Raw genomic sequence first — 9,411 nt, 5'->3', positions numbered from 1 at the left:
CTTTTTTTTTATTCGCTCGCTCGCATCAGTTTTGGAGTTTCCATAGGATGTCATCCATATAATCAAATCAACATGGCCTTACTTTTATGCTTCTTTCTTAGATGGACTTTCATATTGTTCCAGCTCGTTGTCTTAAAATCGCAATATGGCTTAGCTTTAATGAAAGAGCACGACATACTGAAACCATTATCCTTGGTAACTTTACAATCCTTGAACCTCTCCTTTGCTTCTACAGGTTTGCTCGTAGTGAGGAACGATGAACTTGTAACGTGGCAACTTAAAGTCCTATAGGGTGTTAGTTTCGTTTGTCTCTGTCCCGACCTCCTAGCCACCTTCCGCTTCAGCTTGAAGTAGTCGGCTCTCATGGTTTGGAACCGTGTTATGACCTGTTTTTAGCAGTGAGTATGTAAAAGGGAAGACTTTGAACTATATGTATTGTTATTCAAACAACGAAATACTGCAAGGCAAGGCATTCAGAATTAGCATATGAAGTTAAGTTGTGTTAAGACATAAACCGAAAGTGCAAAAAAAAAAGTAGTCCGTGAACTGTCCGGCAGGCCCCTTTTTCCAATTGTGACCTAAGCCTTAATCCTCCAATACAACGAAGCAATTCTTAACTAATGAACACTATAAAGTACTGAATAGATACCTATGAATCTCTAAGTAATATCCTACAATAGAAAATCCCGGCCGCACACAGGGAAAATATTAATATCACACTATATTATATCGGAACACTCGGCGCGCAGCAGAAAAAATTGGGATCAAGAAATGTTCGCTTAACAAATCGTTCTCCTAATCAAGCAGAGCACTAGCGCTACACGAAAGGCAATCTCAGAGCACTCATAAATGTATACCTACTATAAACTAACGCAACACAGCAACCGGCAGGGAGTCAGAAAGCTGTGCCTGGTGCTTTCCAAGATGGCGGTGTTCTTTTTCCTCTCGCCGCTGTAGATGCCGGGCAGCTTTAAATTTGTCGTCTGGGTGACTGCATGTCTTGCCGTCGTGCCGCTCGGGAAGGAAAAGGCGGGAAAACTACTAACAACGCTTCCAAGAATAATGATATTAGTTCGACAGTCCTCTTCTATGTGGTCTGCGGCGCTTGACCTGGACGTCATGTTGGGTCATGTACATGTACCCGTCTCCTTTCCTGTTCTTTCTGACCAGGAATGTCTTTAAAAGCTGCGGCCCTGCTTGCCCTGGATGTGCTGAACAACCGGTAGCAACTTCCGGGGCTAAAAGAGCCACTAACTCACCGAGCAATGCAGAAATTCACAACTTCTTCCACAATTTGTCGTAGGAAAAAACTTAGGCGACCACCATGTTGTATTACCCAGACATGTTTGAACCATTTTGCTTGCTCCACCCCATCCCCCACATGGCAGGCTGGCAAACAAATTAAGTCAAATTTCTCCTTCCTTAAAAAATCAAACACTCGGTATCTTATGTAATCACTCATGAGACTCAACCTTGAAGAATGAAAAGAATAGATTTAGTAACAGAAGGCATTATGGCGGATCAGGGAAACAAATCTAATGCGGACCAAAAAAAATTCTCAATGGCTGATGAAGGAGTAAACTTTAAGGCAAAGATAGCCTCTGGGTGATTTTCACGGACATGGTAAGCCACACCGCAGGACGTATAGCTCTGTCATTGCATATATGCATGAGGGAACTAGACACGGTAAACTTTGCGGTTTGCCATCATACTTGTTTTTTAGATGGACTTTCGTGTCGTTCCAGCTCGTTGTCTCAAAAGAGCAATATGGCTTAGTTTTAAAGAAGGAACATGCCATACTAAAACCCTATCCTTGCTGACTTTGCAATCTTTGAATCTCTCCTTTGCTTCTAGATGTTTGCTCTTCTTCTGTTTGGTCATCTTTAATCTACTTGATTCTTCTGATGCTCGGTGTCCACGCTTCTTCGTTGCCTTTTTCATTACATTTCCAAGATCGCTACTTGTAGAAAAGTGACCAATTGATGATTTTTTCACACTCTCCTATTTACTTTTGGATGTGGAAATTGACTTATGGAAGGTTCCTCCTGTATTTTTTCTACATCTTGCTCAAAAGAACCTTGAGGTTGACCGGCAAGTTTTTTAGCCTCAGCTGCCTCCTTAAGACGCTGATCATTTAGTTTTGACTCGTAGCAACCGTCCTAGGTGAAAACATTTCCCATAGCATTTCTTGCATTTTTTAACAAATTCACTCACTCACTCCTGCGAGCGAGCTCGGAATCTCCCCATAACTAGTTTCCTCCACCCTTCTTTGTCGTCCATCGCTGCGGGAAGTTGCTGCAGGTCCAAACCGCTGTCTTCAGCAAGCTGCTTAATGAACGACTTCCGCGGTCTTCCCCTGCCTCTGTTTCCGTGGTTCGGATTCCACAGTAACAGTTTGTGCACTACTTCATCCTTTGTCCTCCAACAGTGACCTGCAAAACGCAGTCTCCTTTGCCGAATAGTTTCGACTATCGGCGGTATATCCTTGTAAAGGACTTTGTTTGAAATTCGTTGTCTCCATGTGATGTTTAGGACAGATCTCAGCATTCTCGTATATGTGCCGTTGAGTCTTCTCTCTAGGGCTTTTGTCAGCGTCCAACATTCTGACCCATAGAGGAGAATTGATTCTACTGCTGCTCTAAAGAAACTGATTTTTTATTTTAGTTGTTGGACTTAAATCACTTTTCCAGATAACTGACATCTTACTCATGGCTCCCCAAGCTAGAGCAATTCTAACATCCACATCTTTACTAGACTTTCTTATCCACGAACCCAAGTACTTGAATTCTTGCACGCAGGTAAGTGCCTGGCCTTTTGTTGAGACCAGAGTTCCTTCAAGTTGAGTGAACACCATACACTCAGTTTTTGCATCGTTGGCATGTAGTCCAACAATTTTGGAGGCATTTTCAACCTTGTGCAACAATGTCTGTGCTTCTAGTACTATGTTCGAAGTAAGGGCTATATCATCTGCAAAATCTGTGTCAGTTAGTAACTCGGCTGGGTGTCTACTGCTCTTTCTTGGTTTAAGTACAAAACCCGTGAGCTCGGGTTGCTTTGTTTTTTTAACAAACATTCCTGCATTATTTCCGTTTTTGAAAATCCAGAACAAGGTACTTCCTTCTCCCATTAGCAAACGATATCCTTTCGCAATTCATACACCTCATTTCTTGTTCCAAGTCGTCTTCTGCATCTACTGTCTCATCATTACCTACTGAATGTGTCTCCGAGTCCACAAGAACCGATTCTTTTTTTTCTTTTCAACTTCGTATAACTTGTCTTGACTTGTTTCTACGTCACCAACCTTCACCCACGTACTACCGGGGTAATGACTTTAGAGTATGACTTCGGGCACATTTTGAACATATGTCCCTCTGCATCGCATATGGAACAGACCACATCATTTCACACTGGTGCCCTAACTGCAGGGTCCGAGAACATTCACCTCAGGGCATTCGGCATATGAATAGCCCTTCTCTCAGACCATACGGCATATTCTCAGACCATACGGCATATTCTTTTCCAATTCCATCCTATACTGCCTCACCCCTTTATGTATGTTGCTGAAAGGGGGAGGGTACGTGGGATATTTAACGCTTAATACATTACAAAGACAAGGCAGCTTGCATGGCTCCCTCACTCAAATATGCAGGAACAAATGATCATCTTGCCCTTGAAGATACGGAGAAAGTTCCTTGCCTTGCACAACACGGATCTGTAAACAAATTTCAAAAGTTATGTACTGTATAAATAATCCAATGTCTCTTATAATAGATAGTCTCACTTGTAGTGCTGAATCGTCTCCTTTTATTCATTATCCAGTTTTATTAAGCGTGACGTTTTGAACTGAAAAATGCTACATGAAATCGACTTGGATATATGACGGTAATACATAGTAGTGGGAATATAATAGATGGGAATCGATTAACATTCATGTTTTAATGATTCAAATATGATAATCTTGGATTCAGCTTTGCTTTGCTTAGCTTATTAGCAAGTTTAATGTGTGCGCGTGTCTACCTGCGTCGCCCTGCCGCCAAATTCTTCCTCATCGATTTGTTTCGCAAGCAGGGCCGAGGCTCCTTTCTCATCTGTGCTGCTGCGCAAGCCCTAGTTGAAAAAAAATACATTTTAGCTCTGTCTTTATTCCAAATAATGTGCATACATCTGCAAAACAATGATAAGAGTTCAACTTAATACCGTATTTCGGTATGTTTTCAACACTAACACATGTTTTTTTTCACGATTACCATCAGGATTTAGATATCTAGTCAAATGTTAATGTTAACACTATTGTAAAAAAATCTACCCGTCATGAGCCATGACTGAGGGGGAATACATACCATTTTAGTAAGTATAATCATCTTAATGGAATGCTAGTGGCCGTAACTATATAACTCTATAAGAAGAACAATCGGCAGTCACAATACCTGCCAAAAGTACACAATCTTGACGTTTGCTCCCGGATTGTCGTATTGGATGACGTAGCTGTCCCCTCCAAAGAAGATGCCATGTTGGGCTTCGTCAATTTCCACTTTGTCCATGCCCTCCACCCGATAGATCTATACATAACAAAACAGATTACATCATTGAAAGCCCAATATTTTTTAATAGAGTAATGTTGCATATATTTCGAGCACGAGCGCACTCGACAAGAGAAAGTGGTAAAACTATCGAATTGGATTCCTCTAATGTTTATATACTGCTCCTAACTTATGTTCACATGACGTTTCATGACGTGACTACCTTAACGTCACCGGAAGCGCCATCAGGCATTTTGGCAGCTTCCTTCTCGGCAATGGCGTTCGTTAGGATCAATCTCTGCAAGGAAATAAGAAAATAAGATCATAAATAATTGTTCATGTGACTACCGTTCCCAGACCAAGGTACCTGATTAGTAATTGAGGTATCTGGAAAATGTGCCTCGTGTCATGACTGTTTCTCTTTCCAAGCGTAGAGAAAGTAACCTCAAGACAATTCTTCTTGGTCTGACGAACACATTGAAAATCAGTAGTCACATCGATGCCTTCAATTGTATAGATTTTTTCAACAAATGTCTTGTACCAACATCCACTTCATTATCAAAACGAACACTTCTTATACTCACTCATTCATGCAGTCCTTTTCGGTACCCGCTAGTACTTGAGGCATCAGGAAGTCCCTCCATTTCTCTTTGTCCGCAGCGATTCTGGGTGCCTTATCGAGGGGGAAACCCCTCCTCTTTACTTCCTTATCGACACAGCGTCTCCAGTTCTCCTTCGGTCTTCACCTCGGTCTTTTTCCTTGCGGAGTCCATGGCAGTGCGACTCTTGGTAGGCTGTCATGTTTCATGCGGCAAACATGACCAAGCCATCTCCACCTGCGCACCTCGATTTCTTTGTCAACTGGAATGAGCCCTGTTCTTACATGGAGGTTTCTATTTGATATTCTGTTAGGCCAGAAAACTGTCAGGATACTGCGTAAGCACTTATTTTGGAAGACATTGAGTTTACGTTTGATGCGCACCGTCTCTTTCCAGCACTCTGCACCATTTTCAGATTCTTCTGCTCTGTCTGCTTCCACGTCTTCTACCTTTATCGACTTACTATCGGAAAAGTGACTTCTTAAAATAAAACCTTATTTAGTTGAGGCCTCAGACACTGGGGTGGGACGTAGGTTTTGAGCTATGTCATTTATATAGAATAGGAATAAACATGGTCCGAGTACGGAGCCCCGAGGGACGCCTGAGATCACCATTAATTTACTTGACATAAAACCCTCGACGACCACTTTATACTGAGTACGTTTGAAGGGAAACCCATCGATGCAGTCCCTTGGTTTCTGTTTCTACTCCGTACCACTGCAACTTTCTGATAAGACGTTTTTTGTGACAAATCTTATCGAATGCTTCAGACAAGTCCAGTAAGCAGATGTCCGTCTGGAGGCCGTTATGCAAATTGGTGGTGACTTCATGGACAAATTCGAAAGTTGCGTCTCACAAGATCTTCCAGACCTGAAGCCATTTTGTAGTTTGTAGAACAGATCGTGATGTTCAGCATGTTTCATCAAACTACTACAGATAATGTGTTCCATAATCTTTGAACAAATGCAGGTAGGCTGATCGGCCTATAGTTGGCCTTGTCGTACCTCTGGCCCTTCTTGAATATAGGGGCAACATTCGCATGTTTCCAGTTCTTTCTTTGAGGGGTTTCTGGAACATGCGAGTCAGAGGGTCTGCAATTTTGTTTAAAAGTTCATTAAGGATGCGGGAGCTTATGCTATCAGGACCACTGACTTTTCCAGGGTTGAGCGTCTGCAGTAGAATTAGTATTTCTAGTCGGAAGATGTTGATCCTTGGCAATATAGCTTTGTCCTTCTGCCTCGTCGATTTGGTATGTTTGGAGTTTCTCTGGTAAATACTGACTGAAACTGTGCATTCATGATCTCAACATTTTGCTGTAGGTCTGTAGTAAGTTTCCCATGGTCTTTCAGAGATGCGATCCCTGAGTGGTCAGTGCGCTGGTACTTTATAAACTTCCAGAACGTCTTCATACTGTTAAAGATTTCACTGTTCTCGTTGTTTTCAGGAGTAATGGTCTCTTAAAAGTATTGCCAGTAGGCCCTTCGCAGGTCACGTACGTTGAACTTTTCGTTCCTGGACCAGTTTTTGGAACTTGGCCTCAGCAGAAAGTTGGATAGAATTTTGGAAACATTTTGTAAACATGCCCCTCTGCACACATACATGGAGCAGACAACCTAACGTTACCACACTCCTGAGATCGATGACCTAACTATAAACACCGAGCGCACTTCCCCTTAGGCCATTCAGCATTAAATGCCTCTTCTCCTCACACTTGTTACATCCATTTACTTGTCCGAGGTATCTCACATACACTTCTTCTTCTTCCGTTCAGCGCCCACAGTCTAGATGACTATAATTATGGCACTTCGGGAGTACTCTGCTGCCGGTGAAGACTGTCTCGGTACATATTCGAGGTGTGCAATAATCCGTTACTTAAATAAAATCATAATCCATACTCCATGCCATGCTAGGTTCCATAGGGAGCTGCCATAGGATCCACCGGGTACTGTCTGATTACTGTCGACATGTCAGAGGTCACTGGAAACACGCGACACAAAAGTGTCGGCTGTACGCACACGATTTTTCCCCACTCTCAGACCATAAGGGATGTTCTTGTCCAGTTCTATTCTTTACTGCCTCACCTCTTTCTGTACGTTCCACTCTCTCTTAAGCAGCTTTTTCTCCTGCAGTTGTACTTCAATGACCTTAAACTCAAGGCGATGGTGGTTTCTGATTTGCCACAAGTTCTTCAGTGTCAGCCAGTCAGTCAACAAGTGATGCTAAGGTTTCCAACTTAGCCTCCCACTCAGACAACTGTGCTTGTGTCTGTGGGAGCCTCTCTCGCTGGGCTGACACCTTTCTCTTCAGTAAATGGACTTGTTTATTCTTTCCAGGATCAGGTTTCACAGGTTTTATCTTGCTTCGCCCCATGCTGCTTACCAGACTATCCTCAAATTCTACTGTGTACTCACTATTGTCGTGAAATCTATGGAGGAAAGCTTTTCTCAGACCATGCCTTGTCTCGACCTCGATATGTTCCTTTTCCTTCATGAAAAACTGCCCTTCTTTTTGGGGTTCTCTGGAAACGTGACCTCATATTCAAGAGTTTCTTCGATTTTGAGTACCTTTGCCTCACAGTAGGCGACAAGGGGCCCTCGGAATCTTGCAGAGACTTTTGTTCCCACCTCTTGGATAGCTTCATCGTTGCCATCCGCAGGGATGCACATCACCGTCGCCATCTTTAAATTCCCCGCGACTCTTCGTTGTTGAAAGGGGAGGGTATGTTGGATATTTCACCTTACCATACAAAGACAAGGCTGCCTGCATTGCTCCCTCATTCAAATATGCAGGAACATTTGTACATGCGACCACCGTTTCCTATCCAAACCCAGTAATTGAAGTACCTGGGAAGTGTGATTTCAGCTTCGTAACATGGCCGTTTCTCTTTCCAAGCGTGGAGAATGTAACCTCAAAACAATTCTTGTTTGTTTGACGGACACATTGGAAATCAGTAGTCACATCGAAACCTTCAACAATGTATAGATTTCTTCCAAGAAATGTCTTGTACCAACATCTACTTCATTATCACAACGCATACTAACCGTCATATGCAAAGATTCGTCCGAATTTGACATCTTGTAAGACACAGGAAGAGAAAAGGGATAAGAAATTCTGCTCCCAAGTGTCTCTCCAAAGAACAAATTCCGCTACTCGTAAAAACTACAGCACGTGAAGCTCTTTGAAATGCTAATGCTCTCGGCAAATTCCGAGGGCAGAGTTCCGGGCAAATAACCTGATTAAAGAACAAAAAGAAAAATCTACTGACGGCAAATGGCAACCCTGCAATTAGCAAAAGCTCCCGATCAGACTACTCCACCTACCCACCACGGCACTGTTGCGATCACCGCAATCCCATGGATGGACGGAAAGCCGCCTCCCACTCGCTTTTTCCTTCTTCGGTCCTCCAAATCCAAAGCAGAAGATAGATAACTGCCCAAAAAACAAAATACTTCACATTTTGACTCAACGTTTACTCGGCTATGATAATCGCCTCTGCGCAATCTGCCACGACAGAAATATTAGTTTGGCCTTCTTCTTACTCGAACTTATGTAAGGACGTAAATTCTTTCACCGAAGAAACTCCAGGAATGTCCCAATGACTTGCAAAACAATCACATGTGGAATCCAGTCAGTCTATGTTGTCATCTACAAAAATGAAGAAAAAAATACACAGAGAAAAATGGTCTAACCGAAAAACCAATCAATTAGTTTTCCTTCTTACTGAAGGCATCAATCTTAGGGCAGCGCATTCTCCAGTGTCCCGTTTTACCACATGCAAAACAGTTACCAGGTTGAAACATTCCCTGCAACTGACGATTTGGTGGTCTCACCCAAAACACTCCCAGGTTGAACTATGAAATTTCTACCTGAGAAATGCGCTTCTCTGCTAAGTGATTCTTTACGTACTCCTGTACCATCGCTCGGCTATTCTCTGACATATCAGCAAACAGAATCAACTTCTGTCTATCAACAAGAGATTGTTCACCTTGTTGTAGCTGCCTGGACTTCGGGGGGGGGGGGGGGGGGCTGTTCCTTCTCCAGTCTCTAAATCTCTAAAAGCTGCTTATCAGCGGCTAACTCATGAGCTCTCTTCAAGTCACCCAGCTCCTCGTTGAACAGACCGGTCACCACGTGAAGAAGGGCTGCATTATTCCTCTCGATGGCTAGCTGAAAAGCCGCGGTTGTGCCTTCTTAATATCTTGTGCTGATGCCATCTCGAGAAATTCTTCTGTTGTAGATGTCGTGCCAGGAAGCAAGGCCTCGAATGAAGATCCATCAGTCCACCTTTCTCT

The sequence above is a fragment of the Branchiostoma floridae genome, chromosome 16 (genome assembly GCF_000003815.2).
Source record: "Branchiostoma floridae strain S238N-H82 chromosome 16, Bfl_VNyyK, whole genome shotgun sequence".
Classification (NCBI taxonomy): Eukaryota; Metazoa; Chordata; class Leptocardii; order Amphioxiformes; family Branchiostomatidae; genus Branchiostoma; species Branchiostoma floridae.
The sequence above is the reverse complement of the archived record's forward strand: the minus strand, read 5'-3'. Positions refer to the sequence as shown.